At 36.9% G+C, this 26,218-nt stretch overlaps 1 pseudogene across 1 annotated transcript in view; it reads left to right on the top strand.

Annotated features, from left to right (window-relative positions):
* The window catches only part of LOC147014150 (ubiquitin-protein ligase E3A pseudogene), a 20,496-nt pseudogene extending 6,846 nt beyond the window's left edge, over positions 1-13,650 (top strand). Inside the window, exons 2-5 of the transcript XR_015050662.1 lie at positions 871-1,011; positions 10,527-10,705; positions 10,916-11,137; positions 11,220-13,650. The product of XR_015050662.1 is annotated as a ubiquitin-protein ligase E3A pseudogene (transcript). The remainder of the gene's footprint in view (positions 1-870; positions 1,012-10,526; positions 10,706-10,915; positions 11,138-11,219) is intronic.
* Positions 13,651-26,218: the final 12,568 nt, after the last annotated feature.

Below are 26,218 nucleotides of genomic sequence, written 5' to 3'. Positions count from 1 at the left end.
AGAAGAAGAAGAAGAAGAAGAAGAAGAAGAACCAGCTAGCAATTGCTTTGCCTTCCTGTATGCCATGCTGCATCAGAGTGTGAGTTTCCTGTTTTTGATTTGCTTTTGAAATAAATGCAGGGCTGGATTCACCCTCCTGCAGGTTTGGACATCAATTGAGTATAGAACCTTAGGGTTTTGTGACATCCATTTTCATGTTTAAGATTGTCATGTACAGATCACATAACACTGAAAATATTGTTGTAGAAATTACTTCTGGGGGCTGAAAATGCATAAGATTAGAATAGTTATCTCCCTCGATTCATGTTATCCCGCAAATCTGCGATAAAATAAGCTGTAATATGAATATGTACTGTGTTGAAAGCAGGTCGACCCCTCCCCCCACATTGTTTCTAATTTCCCCAATATTTGTCCTTCACCCATATTTAATGTTTTATCCTTTGTAATCTGTCTTTTATGTACACCAAAAAGGGGATCAACGTCTTCGGACTCCTACCGGAGTTTTGGCGCAAGTCTTTTGGGTGCTTGGGGACTTTTGGGTCATCTGGGTCCTTTGGGCCTTTTGGGGTCTTTGTGGTCTCAAAGGTCGAAGAGGTCTCGGTAGATTAAAGGGTCAAAAGGATCCATTTTTTTTGTAGAAACATAGTGTTAGATTCTTCTTCATGTTTGACAGACGGAAGGATGGAAATAGTGAAATATTGAAGCGGCTTTACTGCTTAAAAAATAAATGCCTATGCTGACTCTAATTATGGAATAATTTTTCAAATCGATCCCATTTTACCCATGAATACCGTTTTATTTATGTATTTATTTATTTTCTGGATAAGATGATATGCTTCATTGGATTTGCTGCTTTGCCATTGTGCACAGGAAGCGGGCGGCTGTGAAGCAGAAGATAGAGCGCTATTACCACCAGCTTACTGAGGGCTGTGGTAATGACAGCTGTTCTAACCAGTTCTGTGCATCATCTCCTGCTTTTGAACCTCTTGATAACAACGCAGCGGCCTTGCGGTACGGTACACAATCTCTCTCTTGCTGTGACTGTTTTTTGTTGTTTTTTTTATGCCTCTGGTGACGAAGTCGCTGGTGGTGCATTGTTTTCGGGTTGTCCGTACGTACCTACATCTATGCGAATTTTCTCTGTTTTCTCTGCAACCGCTTAACCGATTGACACACAATTTCCACCATAAATGCGACTACTCATGCAGAATTTTTTAAATGATAATTATGATGCCATAGGTCACGTGGGCTGGCAGCCATGTTGGAAAATCATGAAAACTTTGGACCTTTGTATCCCCTAAACTACACAATGGGAAAAATTTAAATCTGGCAACTACTCTGCATGGGGAATAAGAGTGATTTGACAATGACGTCATCGGTGAAGTTGTATCCCGGTGAAAATGCGACACATAGAATGCTACATCCCATCAGTGTGAAAATTTCTGTCGTTCATCTGGGGAAATGTGTGAACACAATAAAATGATGAAGTCATCTGTTACGTGGTTTGGCAGTCATATTGTTTTTTGTTTTTGTTTAAGGGAAAAATCAATTTATCCAGAACCGCTTTACAGATCGAAGTGAAACTGCACCCAAATGATCGATTCCCCATGATGAATAAAGTTTGATAACTCTGATGTCCTCGGTCCCCTGGTCTGGCAGCCATCTTGGATTTACCCTCCAACCTTCAACAATCTTCTCCAGGATGGCTGGACAGATTGAGGGGAAACTTCATCGACCTGTTCAACATGGGTTGTCGATACGAGGGTGATTAAGAACAATTGATGTCAGTGGTTTGGTGGCCATATTTGAGTGAAGAAAAATATTAAATGTTTTCTCTGGAACAGCTATCTGATTGAAGTGAAATGTACCAAGTATCATCTAACAACATAGCTGGATATAATGTGGAAATGATGATGTAATAGGTCATGTGGTGTGGCAGCCATATTGGATAGAAAAATGAACCTTATCCGATCAAAACGAAACTTCTCACATGTAATCCCCTATCCAATCCTGCTCAGAGTCCAAATTTTCAATGCCATATGTCACGTGGTTTGGCAGCCATGTTAGTTTGAAAGCCGAAAATTCAAATACCTTTTTCTCCAAAACTGCTTAACAGATCAATATGAAACATGTTGCGTGTGTTACATGGAGCAAGGGCAGTGGAACACACTAGCAAAAATTCGCATAGATCGCAACCGCTGTCGCTATTGCGGTTTCTGAAATATAATTTTTTAATATTTTCCTTGAAACCAATGTGGCTGCCACACCGTGTGACTGATGAGGTCATTGTTAAATAACGTATTTACAACAACAGCAGTGGATCATCACTACAAAGCCTCCCATCAAATGGCTATGCAGTTTCAGAGAAATATATATTTTTAATGTGTCGGCTCACCAATGGGGTATATTTGTCGAAAATTTCAACATCATCGGTCACATGGTCTCGCAGCCATGTTGGACAAAAAACCTTATCCGATCAATGCGAAACTCCAAAGACGTGATCGGCCACCTATTCTGAATTTGATTTGATAAAGAGAACACCGTGGGTCAGATGTCCGATCGAAGCGGGGCGGCATGGTTTTGTTTTTCACCATTGAAATTTCACCAAATTTTCACCATGGATGCGACATGTAGAATGTTTTTGTGATAACTATGATGTCATAGGTCACATGGTATGGCAGCCTTTTTGGAAAAAAAAACACATTTACACCTTTGTATCTCTAAAACTGCTCCATGGAAAAAATTGAAACTTGGCACATGTGACATACAACCCGAGGGAAACGTGTGTGTGTGTGTGTGTGTGTGTGTGTGTGTGTGTGTGTGTGTGTGTGTGTGTGTGTGTGTGTGTGTGTGTGTGTGTGTGTGTGTGTGTGTGTGTGTGTGTGTGTGTGTGTTATGACATAATTGCATATGTCAAACGCTTTATCCGAAGAGTGAAAATTTGAGGGTCATCCAGGGCTAAATTGTAATTGGCAAAAAAAATCTTCTTTTCCAGAACGGCTTGACAGATCTAGGGGAAACTTCACTTACATGTTCCCCAAGCCTTGGGAATACAGTCAACCCCCGCTTCATCGCGGTTCACCTATCGCGCCCCCGGTTCATCGCGGATTTTCCCTTGGAACGTAACTAATTTTTTCTGCAGATTCCCCCGGTACATCGCGGTAATAATATATAAAATATAAATTATTTAAGCAATAAATTATAACGCGTAGTGCTTGACCAGTCACACAACACACGAGACAAAGTTTCGCTTGTGAACTTCGAATATTTTTTACGTTTTTTCTCCAAGCCCGACGATGCCGCCCAAACGCCCTGCACCTTCTCAGGCTTCTGGCAAGGAACCGAAGCACCAGAGGAAGGTCCTGACGCTCCAGGAGAAGGTTAAGGTAAAGGTGCTCGATATATGCTTCGGCAAGGAAAAAGGTTTGCCGCCGTTGGACGAGCACTGCTCATACCCAGCACCTCAAAACCGACCAGACCAGACGAGTCAATCTCCGGCACCTCAAACCCAATCACTGCCAAACCAACCAGACCAGACTAGTCGATCTCTGGCACCTCAAACCCAATCACTGCCAAACCGACCAGACCAGACTAGTCGATCTCAGGCACCTCAAACCCAATCACTCCCAAACCGACCAGACCAGACGAGTCGATTTTTTTTGGGGGGGGGGGGGAGGCGTCCATTCATCGCGGATTTTCACTTAGTGCGGGGAGGTTTGGAACGTAACCCCCACGAGAAACGGGGGATTACTGTACTCGGGTGTTCACGAATAATTAATAGATCACATTGTCTGGCAGCCATATTGGTTTGAACGAAATTATTTTTAAAATCTTTCTCTTGAACCGCTTCATTAATCGATATGAAACGTCACAGTTATGATTTAGTAGACATGTGGAATATGTGTTTTAAATTTCAACCTGATTGGATGCATGGGCTGGCAGACAGAATTATTTAATATTTTTAATCTGGGTTTAGGGATTGAAATCAAACTTGGTACAAGTATGTATGATGTAATCATATGGGCGGAGGAAAACTGTCGATGTCGTGACGTCAAAGGTTGTCATTCTAGTTTTTCCATTACATTAAACTGCATACACTCAATGCTACAACCCTCACACACCTTCATACTCATTATTTGCTTTCCTCTTAAGTCATCACCGAGTAGATGATTAAACAGCATGCCAAGCCAACATTTTCAAATGTGGTATGAGAAACAAAATTGGAAAATGAAAGGTTTGTAATTTAATTAAATCAAACCTTGTTGTTGTTGTTTTTTTTAATCCGATTCAAACAACCATTCCACTTGTTCCAGCGACAAAAAAACTGGAATAAATACTATTATTTTAAAACTACATTAATTTTATAATTGTTAGCAATACGGGAAGATGATAGTTGGGTGCACCATTACAAAAATGAGAGTAAGAGACGTTCAATGCAGTACCGCTACAAAGGGTCACCAACCCCGTCTTTGCTCCCTAAGATTTTTATCTCTTCAACAAACTTGAGGAATACCTTTGTGGGGAACATTTTTCTTCCAATGATGATGTCCACTGCCATGAAGCGTTGGCTAAGTCAGCAAGACACCGTTGTATTGTGACGACGTCACAAAACTACTTGAGTATTGGCGGAAACGTGGACTGCAGTGGTGATTATGTTGAGAAATAAATATGCACTATGGCAGAATAAAGGTTGACAATATCTGTCTATTTCATTTGAATATCTTTACCTGTTTTGGAAAAATAATCTGAGGCATTAATTTTCAACATACCCTCATATTTTCGAAATTCTCATGTTTTTACTCGATTTAACTTTTAGAAGTAAGATCTCCCCTTATCCATAAGTCACATATATTTAAGGGTTCACATAACCAGTACGCAGGTACTCATGCGCGGTTAAAAAAAAAACCAAAAAAGTAAATGCGTACTTCGAAGATGATAAGAAAGCTCAAAATCATACTACCAGTTCACAACAGAAGCTTTTGATGAATGTTTTCTCAACGAGTGCAGGTAAGGTTCTTCCGTGATATTTCTGATATGTAAGAGACAGTATTGCGCTGTAATTTCAAAATTTCAGTATTCAAAATTAAGTTTACAAATTATAACATAATTTATGTTGTATTATAACATAACTTATAAAATAAAAAGAAGATTGAAGGAGAGCACGCAAGGGAAGAAGAGGAGGTTTTCTCAGCTGGTGTTGGTAAGATTCTTCCTTGCTAATTGATATGGTATGATTTCAAATTTTAAGTGTACAAAATTAAGTTTTTATAAATGATAACATTGTACTTTAGAAGTTATATTGTAACTTTATAACTTGTAAGATAAAAGAAAGATCGAAGGAGAATGCACAAGCAAGGAGGAGGAAGAAGAGGTTCAGGAGCATCCAGAGCAGCTTGTGAGTGTTGTTCTGAGGGCACGTACAGAGCAGTAAGATGCATAGAAAGCTGAGAGGCCATTTAATAATCGGAGTGGCGCTTGGGGAAAGCAGAGAGCATTGTTGAAGCTGACAATATATATATATATATATTTTTTTTTTTCCATAAGAACCAAACCATTTCTGCTGGTACTCATTGGAGAACCTAATACAAAAAAAAATTGTGTGAATCCCTGCATATAACATACAATTTGAATCACAAGTGAATAAGTCTTGCCATTGCACTGAACATGATGCACTGTCTAACAGTCGCTCTTAAGAAATTTGTGATAGTTTATTCTTTCACTTTTAGGTGTTACTGCTTTCGCTTTTAGGTGTAACTGTGGTCACTTGATAGTTGATAGCAACTCAAGTTATCAGCGCACACCTGCATTACTGCCGAGCGATACAGTGAGTGTGCACTGGCTAATAAGAGCAAAGTTGTGAGGCAGAACTTCCTGGCTAAATTAACATGAGGACTATGTTGGACCAATGGAGGAAAAGACAGCATGAGCTGGGTACGTTTATAACATAAACAAAGAAAGGCATTATTCACAGGCAGCTGAAAAGTTATGCAAATATCTACAAAGAGGCAAGACCCGACACAGAGCAGACTTGCACCGGTAATAAACTTCTGCCATCTTATCTTCAATCTAACATAACAGGCGCTGTCAGACACCGACCCGAGGAAATTGTTAGAGAGCACAGACAGATGAGTCGGTTTGAGATGTTTACGACTTCTTTCAATACCTGACGGGCCCACGCTTCCCAGTCGCTTAGGAGGGAAGAAAACTAGGGGTGTCTCGTGCGTGAGTGGGAGGTGTAAATGTGATGCAAATGTTGTGCAGAAGACTGAGTAAAGGAGTGCATATCTGTAGTTGCTCTCTTTAGTATTTGTGCGTCCACAGCAGACGAGACAAGATGGGAGAGGCAGAACGTGGGATGAGATAGCTTACATAGCATGTGAGAACGTCTTTAAATGGAAATGCTGACTGAGACTGAGCAGAACGAATACTGACTACGGAACGAAGCTGACGAAGACTAAGCGGAGCGCAACTGACTCGGCGATTGCTCTCTCTCGGCTCTTTTGCATGTATTGTATAGAGCCCTGGCAAAGGAGCTAAAAATTGGATCAAAATGCCCTGTAGGCATATCTGAGTGCTCCTATTGGCATGCAGATGCTTCCCCGAGAAATAGTCCAACCCCACCAGACTCCGAAGCCGAAAATAGCCTCATTTACCCCCATACTCGGCCACACAACCAAGCTCCGAGATTAACATGGGCTGCAGTTTTTTGGGAGTACTCTGGCCATGAACGTGTGCTGGGCTCCAAATGAGGTCGCTATTTAGCAGAGCCCCAGGGCTACCCTGTACTTTAGCGTCCAGGGTGCCGACTGTGGTCACTGTGCCTCATCACAGTTGTGGTGAGGTTGGTGAAGCACAATGGTGTTCGTGGTAGTTGAAGCTTTAGGAGCTGTTGTGGTGAGGAGGCTGAAGTGGTTGTAGCAGTTGTGGTGAGGAGGTTGAGCGTAGGTTACTATGGGGATTTTTTTATGAGGGTGTTGTGATTTGTACGAAGGTTGGAGTGTTATAGTGAGTACAGTGAGTGTCTCAGGTGAAACGTACATTGGGGAATGGCATGTGTTTGCTAATGAGGCTGTCGGTGTGCGGTTTGGTCTGTGGCATGCATGCATTCGTGAAGGAGTGGTCGTGTGTGAAATAAAGTAAAATAATATAGATGAAAGAATAGCAAATGTAATCGAAGATCTAACTGAAAGCCCTATGCAACGCATCTTGTCCCATATCCCCACTCAACCTTATGGAAGGGCGAACTGAACGAATACTAATGAAATAACTGTCCCAGGAACGCGATAATGCTATGTGCGATTGCCTTGAGGGAGTGCCGACTTCGCAGAACTGCAACATGTAATAAATATTTTGTGGGTTTGACCCCCCCCCCCCGAGTTCATGCTTATTGTCACGGGTCAAAACAGGTTTTTTTTATCTATTTGATATTTGGTCATTCCTGGTGGAACTTTTTCCATCTTTCAACTTTGCTCTCTGAATGGGAAGTGTGGGGATTTGCGATGGCGCGGGGGGGGGGGGGGGAGGTGGGTCGTGTGAGGTGTGAGGTGTTAATTTTTTTTTTTTTCATTTTACCTCCTCTCCGACCCAGTTCGTCTTTCATCCCACCTGCAGTTTGCTCAATTTCTATCAGGAAGTCTGTAGACTTCTGATGTCGGGGTGGCATAGACACTCCATAATATTAGTACAACGCAATTCCTCAAAATCTACGAAAATACAAACTTATAAACCAACAAAGTACCAACCAGTCGTCTGTGGAGGATTTCACATCCAATGACTCGTGAAGCTCTTGGACAGCATTGTTGAGTTACAAATTGACAGGCCCAAAGGAGACCGTTTGCAATTCTTCCTCTTCTACTTCTTCTTCTACTTATTCTACTGCTTATACTACTTCTTCTTCTTCTACTTATTCGACTTCTTATACTACTTCTACCTCTACTACTACTTCCACCTCTACTTCTACTATTTCTTCTGCTACTTCTACTTCTTCTGCGACCTCTACTACTACTACTTCTCTACCACTACTTCTACTACTACTACTTCTTCTTGGACTACTTATTCTTCTACTTCTTCTACTTCTACTTCTACGTCTACTTCTTCTTAAACTTCGACTTCTACTTCTTCTATTTCTTCTTCTAACTTCTTCTATTTCTTCTTCTCACTCTACTACTTCTTCTAACTTCTTCTATTTCTTCTTCTCACTCTACTACTTCGACTTCTTCGACTACTACTACTACTATTACTTCTTCTTCTAACTTCTTCACTTCTTCTATTTCTTCTTCCAACTCTACTTCTATTTCTTCTTCCAACTCTACTTCTATTTCTTCTTCTAACACTACTTCTATTTCGTCTTCTACTTCTACTTCCTCTTCTGTTCACATAACCAACCGTACTCAAAATTTGTTTCAGGTATGTACTTGGTTTAAACACCAATCCACTGCGTTTTACCATGGGAAGGTCCATGAATACTTGGCACTTTCACAACTTGAAAGGGTTCCACAAAGTCGGCATGACAGCATAATGCAAAGTGTTTTCACACATAATCGACAAGATATTTCATAATGCAATCAAAATAAAATTCTCCCGCATATAAATGCATTTGAAAAAGTACATTTTTTTATATGTCACAAAAAACATTTTTGTCAAGTTTATTCCTGTTGCGTTGACTGGTCAACTGACACGGACCCACTACACTGAAGCGATGTGCTTTGTGAATGGCTGGATTCCAGATAATCACGCTCGAGGGGCAAGTGTGGCTTCCCCCAGTCGGGATCCAAATCCCACAGGTCTGGTGAAAATGTGTTTTAAACGAATTTTATCTCACTCAAGGATGAACCAAACCAGGCCAGAACAGATTGCATGCGCAAATGAAATAATGGTGCGTATCAGGTGACATGTGTCCTGAGGCCGAAGTCACATTTGCTCTACGGCGAGGATACGGCGGCCGTACGCCCTCTGAATTGACAGAAACTTGTGGCGGCCGCCGAGTTTCTGAGGTGGCCTCAGGGTGGCCCTACGCCGTATGGCTATATTTTACAGGCCGTAGGGTCACCGTGGAATTATAGCGCGGAGTTATAACTTTTTTCATTTCTACGTTCGCCGTAGCAATTCGACAAGCCGAAACAAAAGAACTGGTAAAAAAAAATAAAAAAATAAAAAGAACCCACTCGTTACCGTCCGTCTGGCCACGGTCGCCTTGTGGGCACCTTGCATCTGCCTTGAAAATTCGATGGCCGCCGCAGGAACGCCTTTACGTCACCGTGCGACATCAAATCAAAGACCGTATGGCACCCCCACATTTTCGGTCTCCACAATTTATAAATACCCTGTGCAGCTACCCGAAAAATAAAAACATATGTGACTGCTACATTGTGTGACCGTGGAAATACTGTGGCCGCCGTATAATTGCTAGTGGTCGTAGATTTTGGAGACCCCACGGCCTCCGTGGCAAATGTGACTTAGGCCTTAAGAATTAACAGTTTATCGGAAGGAAACAACAAGACAACACGAACAGAGAATTCCGAGAAGAAAGGCAGACTGAAACAATGAATGAATGAAGATAAATAAATAAATGCACACAGCACAACGGGGGGCATTTGATAGAGGAATATAAATATAGGGCATAGCAAGCACACCATCTCATTAATTCACCATGAGGGAGGGGGAGGCAGGCAAGTTCTTGCAAAGGATAAAGAGCAAGAGGTGAAGAGAGAGAGAGCACCCGTGTGCAGCCCCCTACTCCAACGGGCTCATTGTCCTTCCCGAGCTCAGTCCAACGGACGACTCCTCACCCCCCCCTCCCTGCAGCCCTTTTTTATCACCTCCTCCCATGGTCATGCCCACAACTCCCGAACATTCCCTCATCCCAGGCTGTGACCGCCAATCATGTGGCAGCAAAGTTGCAGCTGTGGTGACTTGTGAGCCGGCTGGTGTCGCTGTGTCCTCGAACCACCGTGGAGCATGGAGAGGTTTCTAAAGACACACTGGATGCAGACAGCTAAAATCCTTTGTGGTCCCACCCTGTCCTCACCTTGCCTACTTCACATAGAGGACACGTACTATTTCCACTTTCCTACTGAGGCTCTATGTCAACTATACCATGCCTCACGGCACACATAAAAACAGCACAACTTCATTCTAATGAGTCCCTGATTACAGAAAATAATCTAGCCTACACAACGGGTCCACGTTAGCTCAACATCCGAGCTAATACGTACCCCCTCCAACGTAACAATGCATTGCACGATTAATACAATGAGACTATTCATTTCCTTATGACTTTTTTTTGTCCAATGCTAAATTGATTACCATAATGTTTTGTATATTTTGATCTCTTGCCTGTTATGCAAATGTGACTTGCAATCCATTTCTTTAAAACGAGCCATATACGAGTGGAGGTGAGATGGTTTTTTTTGTTGCTTTTTTTTTTTGCTCCTGGCCATTGTGTACTCATTCATTTGTCATTTTGCAAACATAATTTGTTTTGAAATTGCTTTTGTTTATTGCAAAAAATGGGTGTATTTTTACAGGGCAGTGGATCTTTGTCGCAACAAAGCACGTTTGTGTGACCCCCACCCTTCCAAACGTGGGGCTACAGTGTTACGCAGTCCGGATCACAGCAAAGCAGCAGCGCTGGCCTGCAGTGGCCCGCTTCCTGAGGGTGCAACAGGGGGCAAGGTTTCTCAACCACCCCGCCAAAATTCCACAGGTTAGGTTGGCAGATAGAGACTGGTATAGTTTTGATCTACTTGTGAGGGTGAGATAGATTCATTGTTAATTAGTTACCACAAATATATTTTCATAAAAAGTTAGGGGAATTATTTGTGCATGTCAAAATAATTTGGCTCTTGTGTGCATTTGTGACATTCTGGTCGGCAGGTATGCACCTGCTCGATGGTAATGAGCTTGTTTTGCACAGATGTAGGCTGCCTGACAGAGGAACAGCTGGAGGGAATTGTGCACACATGCAGAGAAACAGGTGACCTGGCGCCGCTTGTGCGGATAGTTGGTCGTGTGTTCTCATGTGCTGATGCCCTGGCACTAAGTTTCTGCCATAATGCAACACCCTCAAAAGAGGAGCTCAAGGCACGGCAGGCTCGAGATGAAGATAAAGATGAGGATGAAAAGGAAGGGGATGGAGGTATGAATACTCTGCTCTGTGCAAAGTGTAGCACCAAGGGAGTGCCATGAGTCTGACACTTGGCCTTCATGCATCTTGCCAGGTGATGGTGAGCCCATGGATGCCGAGACTACGATGATGACTACAGCTTCAGAAATGGTGGACACCACACATGCATGCCATTCCCCAACAGTCTCTCCACCAGCTCCATCGCCACCAATGCCGCAGTCCCCAGATGCTGAGGAAATTTCCGTAGATATTGAGGCTGTGCGACGTTCTTACCGCCTGCTGCAAGAATATGATGGTGTAGAGACTGCACTGCTTAATGCACTCCTGTGTCTCTCCACAAATGTCGAATGTGAGCTGGCTTATCACAATGTATATGCACGCAGCCCTCACTATCTCAATATCTTTGTTATAGTCATGGAGAACCCTAGCCTTCACAGCCCTGAGTACCTGGATGCAGCTCTGCCAACGTTCTGCAAGGCCATGAGTAGACTGCCCACATTAGCTCAGGCCAGATTAGTGCTTCTTTGGGCCAAGAATGATGCTAATGAACTGCGGCGCATGGTTGAGACCTTCCAGCAGCTCATCACATGCCGTGTTATCACCCAGGACTTTGGGAGTCAGCGACTCGTCAATGAGGATGATGCTGTGGTGGCAGCGACCAAGTGCCTCAAGGTGGGAACTTTTGTTTGATTAATTGTGGCACTTTAATAGTGTTAAAATGTGCTTTATAGTTAATACAACCAACTCTGTCATGAAGAAAGTTTGTGTATATAGCTATATTGCTATTTTTAGCACTGTTACATGTTACACATTTTCTGCAAGAAAGTGTATAAATCGGTTTAGTTTGTACTCTGAAACATTTACAGAACCCCTGATGTAGCTCCAAGGAAGGGGAAGTCCTGAAAGTTCAGCTTCTCTAAATTTTCACCGCAAATAACCTAAACTGTTTTATTCTTGTGTTTCTGCAAGAAATTTGAATTTATTGATGGAGGAACCCCAAACTAAATGTCTTCCAGATGAAGTGTGATGCAACTTCAAATGAAACTAAAAGGTCTGGAGAAATATCATTAGTGTCACTTGATACTTCTGACAACTTTTCCTATTTATTTTTTGTTGTAAAATAAACTGACAGTAATTATTAGTGCCTTCACTGTTATGGAACGACGGGCAATGTTTTGCACTTGCAATTGCCGCAAAGGTTCTAACTGTTTGACAGGTCCACATCATTCTGTCTTCGGTCCACAACCTTATCTGCTTTGTGCAGTCTGTGCAAAGTCAAAGGTTTTATCCTCCTTTGAAATTTTTTTTATTTTCCAACAGCCCATTGTAGGTCGTGAAAAGCCCATCCACCTGCAGCGGGAGATGGGGTTTTGCATGTATGTCGTTGATCGTTGTCTCCATAATTCGGGTTTCAGAATGTGGAACGGAGTCCTCCCATGATGATGTTTTGGTGAAAGATCATAATTCATGGGTTAAGTTGTGAAGTTGTGGTGTTCTCAGCCCCCCCCCCCCCCCCGAGGGCTCTTCAGGATCATCACCGAGCCCTGGACAGCCTCCAACTGTAGTTCGTTTGTGGTAATGTTCCAATGGATGGTTTGTCGGATCTTTGTGAGGTTCTTCTTTATCATTCCCGTTGCTCAAATTATCACTGGTACAATTTTTGCACTCTTCAGCTTCCAGGATATTTTCATTTCATTCTGGAGAGCTTGATATTTGTTTTTCTTGATTTCTGCGTTATTTCGACAAATCACTTGGTACTGAAACCTCAATTAACAATGCCTTCTTTTCCTGTTTTTGTATTTGAGTACTATGTTCACGCTGGATGGGATCACCAGGTCGTACGTGAGGATTATGAGCATTATGTCCTTGTTTTCAATGATTGCTTTTGGTTCGTGTTTCCACGAGTTTTGTGGAACTGGGATATTGAAATTTCTGCAGATGTGCCAGTGGATTACATTGCATCCCTTGTCGTGCCTTTGTGTGTCCAGCTGTTCTGAATTTTTTTTTTCCTTCTCCCTTCATTTTTTTCCTTCTTTACATCCCAATAGGGAATGACTCGTGTTTTATGTTTCTACCTTGCAAAATCTGCACTTGTCTGATTCAGTCCCGCCATCTTTTCAAAGCCAGTCATGTAGTGTCCTTGGTTTTGGGCATTTATTGTCTGTCTGTCTGTCTGTCTATCTCAATGTTTTTGCCATTTGAGCTTTTGTCATCAAATCTTCAACAAATCTTTATTATGAGAATATGGAGAAAATGATTCAAAATTGTGTTAAAATGTCAAAGGGCTGAGTCATGATACTAAATAAGCCCTTATTAGCCCCTCCAGAGCACTTCAAGTGCGAGACGCCCTGGTTTTTAAATTTTATTTTTAGAAATCTCTTCCGTGTTTGTTTATTACCATTGAGCTCGGTGTGTCTGTCCAGGTATCACATTTTTACCAAATGAGTTTTTGTCATCAAATCTTCAACAAACCTTGATGATGAAAATATGGAGAACACAAATGAATAAAATGTGCAATTTATTTTTACTGTCGTTTTCATCAAGTTTTTCGTTTGAGTGCGAAGTTTACGAAGGTGGGCCTTGCATTTTGAGGTGCTTTCTAGTTTTGCTTTTATTACATTGGTCTTAGACATCCCAAATCTCAGGTCGCATGCATTTTCATTTTTTAAAGAAAATTGAGAGGGATATGCATAATGAAAATATTGTCATTGCACTTTGTGAAAGAGCAGAAATAACTTGAAGCTACAGGGTGTTTCAAAAGAAAGTGCAGCAGAAACTTTACAGCTCTTGTGCAAAAAGACATCTTTCAACGAAAAGTTCATGCAGTATTATCAAATGAAGTTTACATGAGTTGTCTCTCATTTGATGGTACCTCATTTGAGCGAGTCGATGATACCTGCAACTAAACAGCAGTAGGGAAAGAATACTGGTTCTGGCTCACTTTTCCCCATGTAAATGAATGGGGGATTTTCAGCCATGAAATTTTTCTTTTTTTTCCCCTAAAAAATAAATCCCCTTTTTAGCCCAAGGTATATTTATTTGTCTCCCCTTTTAACCTGGAGCCTGGTGTTGGCTTAGTGGTTAGGGTGGCGGCTTGGGATCCCAGGGTCCTGAGTTCAAATCCCGTTGGCTGCTGAATTAACACCAGGGGGTTGACTCAGCCTGCCATCCTTCCGAGGTCGGCGAAATGAGTGCCAGTGTACTGGTCCCGGTGTATGCCCCGGTTAGAATAGGTGTACCATATCCCTGTGTGTCGTAAGAGGCGACCAGGGTTGGTGTCAGGAAGGGCATCCGGCCATAAAACATTGCCTCAAGAAAAAGCCAAACCCCTGCACAGCAGGGAAAAATGGCTGTAAAAATTGCCATTTTTTTATTTCCCCTTTTAACCTAGGGGCTCTCTATTCAAATAACCCATACAACAAGATAAAGATTTGTTAAAGGTGATTCTAAAGAAATATCTGAAACGTCTAAGCCTCGGGGCACTCTTTATCAAATAACCAATGCATATTGTTTAGCTCACTCATTGAACCTATAAACATTTGTTCATTCTCAAATTCCTTCAATAGTTTAATTTTCTTTGCACAATAATCCCCATCTAAAATATTGAAAAACAAAACATTTGAATCTTTATATTTTTTAAGATACCCCTTTTGTGCCATTACGAAATGATAAACTTCTCTTAATGATCTCATCTGACCACCTCCTGAGTTGCATATCATTTTGATATTGTAGTAAATTATTTTTCCATTGTTCAATTGATAACCATCAAATTTTTCAGTCCATTCAAACATATTTATTATTTTCTTTACATCCTCGAACTTATTGGTTTTTAAATTGATTCGCATATTTGTTTTATTTACCTTTGTTTTAGATATTTTTTCAATAAGACTTATTTGATATTTTTCACATTCATTATGTTTTCCATTTATATACCAAGACTGAGATTTTCTCCACTCTTTAGTTTGACTAATACTTGGTTCGACCATTTATATATTGTGAAAAACGCGGCGGTAGCCCTTAAAAACCCTAACCCATCTTCCCATCGTTAAAACTTGTGTCCATATGGAACACAATCTATTCTATTCACTCTATCATACAATACCCATATGGAACACAATCTATTTTATACACTCTATCATACAATATCCATATGGAACACAATCTATTCCATTATCTAAAATAAATCTCTTATCATCAAAGGCTCCTAATGCCTTTTTATTTACTTCTTCACTATATATCTTATGTTTATAACTTCTTATTGTATTCATTTTCCTATATTCTTCTTTCTTATTCATCAAACAATTATAATAATTTCTAAAAGTTATTGATTTCTTTATTACATATTTCTTTATTCCCTTTAACCTTTTATCAATCTGATCACCATACTTATAAGCATATGCCTTTGCTCTCAATCCAATAAACTCACTCATTACTTTTCCACCCAACTCATCCTTAAACTTACCAATAACCTTTTCATTCTTTTTTGAAAATAACTCACTCTTCTTACTAAAATTACTTGTATCATATACTCCAATGTTTTTCTTCATATCCTTATAAACATCGTCAGTTTTTATATCTAGAATAAAACTATCGGTGTCCATATACAACAATGAAGCATTTTCACCATACTCTTTCTTTAAATCATTATACAAATAATCATACATCAATATCTTTGATAAATCAAGAACTGCTGTTCCAATATAAATTGGTTTATCCATGACAATACTTTCCTTTTTCATATGAATAGCAGAAAAGTTCTCTGAAAAAACCTCTTCTCTCTCAAAACTTGGTTTATTTATCAATCTAGAAGCTTCTTTCCAAGATGTTGCAAATCTAATGTTTTGCCTGTTTCTAACATTCTCCATTGTCTTTCCAAAGACAGCATTATTCATCAATTTATAGAATTCCCCTTCAAATTTTACTTTTGTATTTGTTCTCGTATCTGTATTGAATTTAATATACTTTTTCATCCAAGGACTTTGTTTAAATTTTAAAACTCTATGAATTTTAGCTACTCTCAACCCAGCAGATAAATATTGTCTCAAGTTCCTTTGATGCAAAACATATCCCTCTTTATCATAGAATGTTGTCAATAACTTTTCTGTTGATTTGCCTTTAATATTAAAACTTTTATGATAATCACTGAACCATTCTTTCTTTGGGGTTTCTTTCTCACATGCAAAAGGAAGGTCTTTATGCTTATTATGAAGATCACTCGGGTACTTCAAATCAACTTCAAAATAATAACCTTCTTCTTTGTCATTCAATTTCTCTTGAGAAGAAATAACAATATTCATCAAAGCCTTTTCATAATCCTTTTCTTCCACCCACTCTAATTTACCATAAGGCAGAGATTGAGACATTGCCCATCCATACAAATTATTAGCATCAAAGTACATCAAATAATTACTATCTTTTTCACTCTCATAATTTGGAAGATATTTATTATTTGCTTTAGCATATCTTTTTGAACATACTTGTGATATTCCACCTCTCTTAGACTTCTCAATCATCAAAAGCATATCTACATCACTGACTAAATCTATATCTTGTTTTGTCATTTTCAACATTGCACTCCAAGCTAAACCAGGAGCTGTGAAATAGTGGGCAGGATCTAATCCATAACAATTTTTATTATGACAGAGTGATCTAAAAGCTTCAAACACATCAGCTAACAATAAAACATCTGTTTTTAGATACAAATCATGATATTCTCCAAGGTTCTTTATCTTAAATATTTTCCAAATTTCTTGTGCGTGTTTATATTCCTTATCACTTATCTCTTCTTCATAAAGGTTATTATAGAAACTTTCTTTTGAAGGAAGTTGTGTTTCTTTAAATCTCATAAATGAATCCATATAACCATAAGGATAAATTCCCTTACTTGTAAGAATTTTCTCTTTACTTTGAATTTCATTCCTTGTTTCAATTTCCTCTCTAGTTAGAATTCCCTCTTTAATCAGAATTTCATCTATAATCAGAATTTCCTCTTTAGTTAGAATTTCATTCTTTGTTCGAATTTTCTGTATAATTAGAATTTCATCTTCAGTAAGAATTTCTTCATTCATTTCCTCATTAATTAGAATTTCCTCTTTACTTTGAATTCTCTCTTTAATCTGAATTTCCTCTTTAGTTAGAATTTCCTCTTTTGGAAAGAATGAATTAAGATTTGGAAAAGAGCCCGTGGAGCTTAGATTTGATGCGAGGTTGGCTAGTGGTGTTCCCATAAACTTGTAAGAATCAAGAAACCGAATACGAGTTATAGGTTTTGTGAATATCATTTTTGTAAATGAAATATACTTTTGACTTGTGTTTGTTATGGCAGAAACATTCCCTGGTGTTTTTGAAAGTTCATTTATAAATAGATGTGTATCATAGTTGGCGCTGTTGTGAAGAAAGACTGGAATAAAAGAAGGTAATTTATAATTAAGATTACAACAGGAATGAGCGGGGCCTCTATATTTACCAGTAAGATGGCAATGATCCCTAACTTTAGACTCCTCAATTTCCTCCTCACAAATATGACAGATATTGTTCTTTCTAAATTCTAATTTTTCTTCTATGGTTAATTTCATCGGTTCATTTGTTTCTTTCATTAATTTACTTAGTCTTATACAATCCTTTTCTAATCGTTTTACAAACTCTTGTGAAGCATTTTTTCCACTATACTGTTCAAGTTTATTATACTTTTCTCCAACAGATGATTTGATATAATAACAGAAACCACAAGGAATATGTTTTTGATATTTATTTGTATATGGTTCTTTTGGATTAGGAGAAGCAGTATTTATCTTTTTAAGGATACATTCAAAATCAGCGTATATCACAAATGGGTGCATGATAGATTTATTATAATCTTCAAAAGAAATCTTTTCACCAGGTTTAGGCATTGTAATTACAGCTGATTTATGATTACTACAATATTTTGAATGTTGTTCTAATCGTTCTTTTGTATGAAATGAATTAAGACATCGCTTACAAGGATATATTTTGTTTGCTGTTCTGAATACCTGAGAAGAGATTAATCTTGATAAATTATTGATGTATGTGTAATGTGAATTATTTCCAACACTAAAATATAAAAGATCAATGTGTGTTTCTTCATTTTTAAAGTTGTTTGAAATTTTTAATATTTGAACTTTGTTTGTATCCGTTAATCCATATACATTAATAGAAAGATTATTATTTTTCTCAAATTTAGGAATATCTGTTAGTGGCATTGGGAAATTAAAATCTTTAATGTCCAAGGTATTCTCATATTTCATATATTGTTTTACTCTTTCTGAATTACATTTTGGTGGATGTAAGTGAGCAAGAACAGACCAGAGAAAACATTTATTATCATTATTCTTAATATTAACAACTGCCTTCTTTCGTTTTATTTCTTTTGGTAATTCAATATAAGAAGAAGCTTTAAGAGGGTTTGATTTTAGAATGTGTACATCTAAAAAGATGATTTTTTTAATATTGAATCCACTTCCTACCACTGTATTATCAACATCCTCCTCTTGTCTTGATAGTTCTTCATAAACCCCACTATTCAAAAAATCTTGAAATGATGTTATAAAATGAAGATCTGTCCTCATATAAGGAGTTTGTTCTTCATCTTGTCTTTTCATATTCATTTTCACCCCCATATAAAACTTTAAAGTTTTCATTTCTTTTAATGTTTTTTTAATAAATTTTTCAACATCAGGTTTCACTATTTCAATTGATTCAATTATTGATGATGGACCGGGTTCTCCAAATTGAAAAATCCTTATTTTTATATGCCCTTTAAATGCCCCATCAGTGTTTTCAATATAATAGTCTCCCTTTACTTTAAACTCATTTTTCTTGTGTTTTTGTGATTGAAGATGCCTATTATAACTACTCTTCAAAACATCCTTTGAGCAGGTATCACAATGTTTTCTTTCCAACTCAAGAGGGGATATTTTGTGAAATAGATTAAATGTGTGTTTGTTGGTTCGGAGGTGTTTTCTATAATGTTTATATTCGTGATTACAAACATCGCAGTATGTTGTATTCACCATATTTATATAATAAAACTTTGCTTAAACTAAAAATTTCTTGATGAAAATTTCGTTTATTTTACAGGTGAATCTGTGCTTAAACTAAAATTTTCTTGATGAAAATTTCGTTTATTTTACAGGTGAATCTGTGCTTAAACTAAAATTTTCTTGGTGAAAATTTCGTTTATTTTACAGGTGAATCTGTGCTTAAACTAAAATTTTCTTGATGAAAATTTCGTTTATTTTACAGGTGAATCTGTGCTTAAACTAAAATTTTCTTGATGAAAATTTCGTTTATTTTACAGGTGAATCTGTGCTTAAAACCATTTTATCCTCCAACTTTTTCACTTAATAAATACAATGTTTCAAGACACAAAAGACAAGTTTCAATCAATCTCTTCATTTGTTGAAGATGCTGAGAAATATGTCAAGGATGTAAAATTGAACAAAGATAAATATAACAACTATTGGATAAAAACAATTATGGTGGATATGATGAGTTCTTCAATTTACTTCAGTGGAAGGGCTTTTAGTATACCTGGAAGAACATCAATTAAGGTATCTCTAACAAAAGTTTCTCCTCTCCTTCTGGCAATATATTCAAAACTAGAAAAAGCAATGAAACAAGAAAAGGTATCAAAAAATAAAAACCTTATGGATGAAGCTTTAGAAAGAAAAGATAAGACCATCTGTAATATGCAAGGAGAAATTTGTATTTTTTTCAACAACCCTAAAGATATAAATCCTGATGAAATAAAGGATGTTAATATATCAGGTGAAATGACATTTCGTTCAATTGTAGTTAAGGATCATTTTAAAATTACCTTTAATATAAAAAATGTAGCAGTTGAATCTGTTAATGAAAAAATGTATATCGATATCGATGGTAATGTTTTTTCTACTAATTAAATGAGCCAATATTCAACTGAAGATTTTGAAGATTATGAGAGTGATTATGATACCGAGAGTTTGCATTCAAACGATAGTTATGACACCGAGAGTTTGTGTTCAAATGATAGTTATGAAAGTATAGATGATTCTGAAAGTATCGAAGATGATATCGAAGATGAATTTCAGTTTAAGTAAAGTTTTACTTTATAAATATGAATAGTTTACTCGATTTTGAGCCTCTTGAATTCCATGATTCTCCATATGACAAATTTGAGAATTGTCCTGCGTGTGAAAGACGGGGATTAAACACAGAGTCAAAAGCCTATAAACAATGTATATTCTGTGATTATCTTCTAATTAATGATAATCAAAAATATAAAAAGGAAAATAATTCTTTTAGATTTACACCAAAAATGAATTACTTTACAAGATTGATTCGAGAAATGAATGTAAAGAATGAGGGTGAGAACACACCTTTCCTTACAAGGGAAGAAACTGAACGTATTAGAGAAATGTTCAAAGGATTGTTGTTATATCTTATTCATGGATGTGATTTTCAGGGAAATATCAACACAAGATATTGCATAAATAAAATAATGGATTATCTTGAAATTAAACCTGAACTTAGGATAAAATATAGAATTTCGAAAAAAGCCAAGAATAAATTAAATAACCTGTTTTCCAAATATATAAATGAATGATTTTTTACCTATTTGGGAAAATAAGATAAAATTTGACAACCATAAAAATCTCCCAAATTCATTAAGATGCCTCATAGTTGGTTCAAGTGGATGTGGAAAAACCTGCTTACTTTTAAAGATGCTCCTCACTCCCAACTTTTTAGATTATGATAATTTAATAATTTTCACAAAGTCGAGTTTTCAACCAGAGTATCAACTACTCTCACAAGGTTTTAATGCTGGTCTTCAAAAGAAGATATAATCGGTTTATTTAAACTTCAAAAAAACCTAAATGATTTTAACATTGAAGATATAATACAACTATTTTGTGATACACAGAGATGTAAAAAGAAATCAAAACCGATAACTTGTATTCTGAGTGATAATACGGATGATATACCGTCTCCCCAAGATTTGGATAAATCCAAAAAGAACCTCGTTATCTTTGATGATTGTGTTAATGAGAGAAACCAAACGGTAATGGACAGCTACTACACAAGAGGGAGACATTCTTCTTGTAATTGTATTTATCTTAGTCAATCGTACTTTCAGCTTCCTCGTCGTTCCATCAGAAACAATGCTAATACTTTTATTTTATTCAAGTTAAATTCAATAGATATAAACAATTTTTGGAGAGACAATTGTTCTACATTATGTAGTAAAAAGGAATTTGGGGATTACATGAAACACACGACTGAAAAATATAAATATATTGTTGTGAAACAAGATGAGATATTAAATGATATTTTTCAATAAATAAATGGATGCGAAAGAAAGAGCAAGAAGATTTAGGGAACATCAAGAGTTGGTTTCAAAAGTTGTAAAACAGCAGGAAGACATAAAGAAGAAACGCAGACAGAAACTAACGGGCGAAGAAGCATTTGAAAGAAAACAAGAGAAATTTTTTAAACCACTTTTAAAAACTTCCCAAGGAAAAATGAAAGATGTTTCCACAGTTCCCACGGTAGAATATACTCCTAAAAAACTTCAAATGTTAAAAGATTTCAGTCAAATGACGGAGGAAGAATTAGAGCATTTAGGAGAATTAGAATATGATGATGAAGGTTTATTTCAACAACTGGAAGAGATTAATCGACCCCCTGATTATATTGTGAATGCTCTTCAAAACAATGAATATTCAGCGGATTCAAAAACCAAAGCAGGACTCATTCCAACAGAACAATCAGCAATATTTCATCTTGTTCAAGAAAAGGTATTGATATTTAATGATGAATTAAGGTTCTTGGGTTCTGCTCAACCCCTGTTAAACTAACTCCAAGATTAATGTTTCTTCTCACAAAAGATGGAAGACAAGGTTCAACTGTGAGGGATGAATCAAAGTATATTGATAAACCATTGGATATGGAAAATAATGATGATAGAGTATATATTGATCTGCTGAACACTCTAAATTATAAGGTTATTCTTTCTGGTAAAAGTAGGAAGAATGAGAAGGAGAAACACATTATTCAGGCTTTAAGTATCCTTGGTTCAGGTGTTAGTTTTCTTCCAAATGACCCATCGCAATTAGTTAATAGACTGTTATTGTTGTTAGGCAGTAAGAAGGCTGGAAATAACAATTGTTTTAATGAAGCATCAGCCATTTTAGACCAGTTGATGAACATGAAAATAATTAATAAATATCAATATAAAGACATTTTATCTCATATTAAATAAGATGAGAAGCACAATCCTTAGTTTCAATTTCACAACAAGCGACCACACATCTTCATTCCCATACCCACTACAACTTGACACAACAAAAGAATATGAGGCATCTTTATTGTCCATGGAAACTTATAATACCTTATTTAATATAACCGAGAAAAATGACAAGTTTAGTTATAATCCAGGAAGTGGATACAAAACGATAACAGTCTCACCCGGAACATATGAGATTTCTCAAATATCTTCCGAAATTGCTCGTCTTATGAAAGAACAGGGTGATGAACCAAAAAATATTGTTATAAACATTCAAAAACATACTTCAAAATCAACGATTAAAGTTAAAAATAACTACAAGGTTGATTTCACAATTGATAATTCATTTAGAGAGTTATTGGGTTTCTCCTCAAAAAAGATTGAAACTAATGGGATGTTTTACAGTGATAATGTCATTCAAATATCCTCAGGAATAAATTCGGTGTTAATTCACTGTGATTTGATTGATGGTGCTTATAATGATGGGAAAAAAACAAATACAATATTTTCATTCAGCGCATACTCAACCCCAATTGGTTATAAATTCAATATGGAACCCAAAAATTTGGTTTATCTACCTGTGTCAGGAAAAACCATACACAGAGTAAATTTTAGGATAACCGACCAAGATAATCGTGTGATTTCTTTTAATGGAGAAGTTATATCCATCAGAATTCACCTACGTGAAGTTTTCCAATAAATAAATACGATGGTTATTGTGAGGAAACACGAGTTGGGAAAATATAAAATAATTACAGGGGATGGGATGTTCCTTTCCCCATACTACAAGGGTGAAGGTATGTATCTTGGTAGAGGATACTATAAACCTAAGAGACAAAGGGGTGTTGGGCATCAATTTAGAGGAGATGGGATAATTGATACTCTCATGGGTATTGGTTCAACTATTCTTAAACATAAAGATCTAATTGGTTCAACTGCTTCTGCTGTGGGAAATGTTGCAGGTGCTGTAAAGAGTATAAAAGATGCCCAGAAGGAATCTCATAAATTACAAGCAATAAAAGAAATTAAGAAAGGCAAAACTCAGTTGTCCCCACAAGAACGACAGAAAATAATTCAAATACTTGGATCAGGGTTTCAAAAGTTTTAACATCTTTTTTTCCTAAATAAATACAAGTATGGAAGCAATTGATAGTATCTATGATTTGGATGATACTATTATTATCTCAAACTCCACTAAAAAAGAAGATTACTTTAAGGTAAATGCAATAACTGGAACAGACTGGAATACGAATGGTACAAAAAGTTTTGAAATAAATAATCAACAAACCTATTTGAATCTCTCCGAAAGTTTCTTGTTGTGTAAATTTAAATTCACTAAGGCTGGGAATAACACAAACGCTACACTTGTAAATGATTTCTTCTGGAAAATGTTTGATAGTGTGCGTTTGTATATTGGAACACAAGAAGTTGAAGCGGTTGATTATGTCTCTGCTGTATCTGAAATGATAAAATTTACACTCTATACATTCAGTGATAGAATGGGAAAGGGGTCTGTCGAAGGTTTTATTCCTGATATGTCAACGGGAACAAACACAGACCCTGGGTATACTCAAAGGAAAGGAATGTATAATGATGATACAAAAGCAGAAAATAGTTTTACTGTGGCAGTTCCTCTTAAAGGTATATTTGGATTTTGTGATCATGATAAAGTTCTGTATGGCCTTAAAATTAGATTTCAACTACAAAGGAATGATAATGAAAATCGATTGCTTTTTGGTGTTGGTAGTGCTTTTGGTGATCAGAATAAATTTGTAATTGAGGAAATGAGTTGGTATATCAGTGAATATACTCCTAATCTTAAAACAGAAGAGATGTTGAATCGAAGACTTAACTCAAAGAAACCACTCAGTGTATCATACCTCAAAAGAAGATGTCAACACGTTAAACTCAATCAAACTACTTACACGTGGAATTTGGGTGTTCTGGAAGGAAAGCCACGATATCTGTGGATCATTTTTAAAAAGCCAGATGGTGATACTGCGACTGATAAGAATAATGCATTGAGTGATAATGCTAAGGTGAAACAACTTCGCGTTTCTCTAGATGGAACATTTTACCCACGAGATAGATTGGAAATTAATTGGGAAAAAAATGATTTTGCTGAAGCATACAAGTCTTACCAAAAGGTGTGTGAAAGTAATGGAAATAAAGAACCTATTTTGGATATGACAGCATTTAAAAGTTTGTATACAATCTATGCGTTTGACCTGAGCGCTCAAAAGGAAACTATAAAGTCTAATCGAGTGGATACTTCCCTATACATTGAAAGAGGAGAGAGTGAAGAAGTTGATACATATTGTTTGCTTTTGGAAGAAACAGAATTGCAGATTAATACAGATAATGGTGTGATGATTAGTCTCACATAATTTTTTGTTAAATAAATGAGTGGCAAAGTACCAACTGGGGTATATGTTAATCAAATCAATCTTCATAAACTATCATCTTGTGTTCAAAATCAAAAGCCTTGTACGATTAACGTTAATACAATTCAGAGAAAAGGAGCAGTAAGAATTGATGTTTTTCTCACAAGAGAACAGGTTAAAATCTTGAATGACACTGGCTCACTTAAAATTAAAATGACAAAACCAATGTTGAAAAAATATTCAATAAGAGAGACGAGTGGAGGATTTCTCCCATTTCTAATTCCTTTATTTGCTGGTTTAAGTGCGGTTGGAGCATTGACGGGTGGTATTTCAACAGCGGTGAAAACTGCCAACGAAAGGAAGGCTCAACTCCAGGCTCAAAAGAATTGGAAAGACATAACAAAGAGTTGGAGAAACAAATTAGTGGAAGTGGTGTAATTGTCGATTTTGCTGAAAAACTTGAAGGTCTGCCTGATAAAGCGAGATTGCTCGTTGGAGATATGCTTTCTTCTATAGCACAAGCAGGTGTAAAATTAACGAAAAGAGGTAATGGATTATATCTTTCTAATAAATAAATGAGCATTGATGAGTGGTTGAAAGAATTTGGAAAGAATACAACATCAAATTTACAACTTGTCAAATATTGTAAGAAATTAAAAATTCATAATGTGGTTATTTGTATGAGAGATGAATTAACAAATGTGCCGAAACATACAAAGAATATTATTATGAACTTAGAAGATAATAATGGGAACGGTTCTCATTGGGTTTGTATTTTTAATAGTCAAGACAAATATTATTTTGATAGTTTTGGTCTTCCACCACCTGTTGAAGTCATAAAATTCTTACAGAATGGTGTTTATCAAACATTTCAAGTCCAAGAATTAAATTCCAAGTGTTGTGGCCAATTATGCCTATATGTGTTATTTCAACTCAACAAAAATAAAAAATTTTATGATATTATTTTTAATCTAATATAAATGACTTATGTTGGTGAAGATGGTTCTATCTTTGGTGTATCTCAAGAACTGGATATTGATTTATCAAATTATTACACAAAGGCACAGGCTGAACGACATAAATATAATATAACCAAAAATATTAACATGAAAAATGCTTATAAATTAAAAAATTATCCAAGCCCGACTGACGCGAATGACTTGGTGAGATTAAGCGATTTATCACAATATATATCCTTAAATAAAACAGCCGTGTATTCCAAAGATACAGAAGTGTTGATATTATCTCCAGGTCATACAGAATTCACAGTTCGAATTAAAATAAATTTTTATAAAGAAGGGCGTATCGTTTGTATGAGAATAGAACAATGGGGGTATGATATGAATGATTTAGGGTATAATTGGTCATTTAAAATTAACCTCGAAGACCTGGAACAATTAAATCAGTCTCGTAAGGAAGAATATT

This window comes from Eptatretus burgeri, chromosome 13 (assembly GCF_056783735.1).
Source record: "Eptatretus burgeri isolate ZD-2024b chromosome 13, Ebu_testis_v1, whole genome shotgun sequence".
In the NCBI taxonomy this organism is placed as follows: Eukaryota; Metazoa; Chordata; class Myxini; order Myxiniformes; family Myxinidae; genus Eptatretus; species Eptatretus burgeri.
The sequence above is the reverse complement of the archived record's forward strand: the minus strand, read 5'-3'. Positions and strand labels throughout refer to the sequence as shown.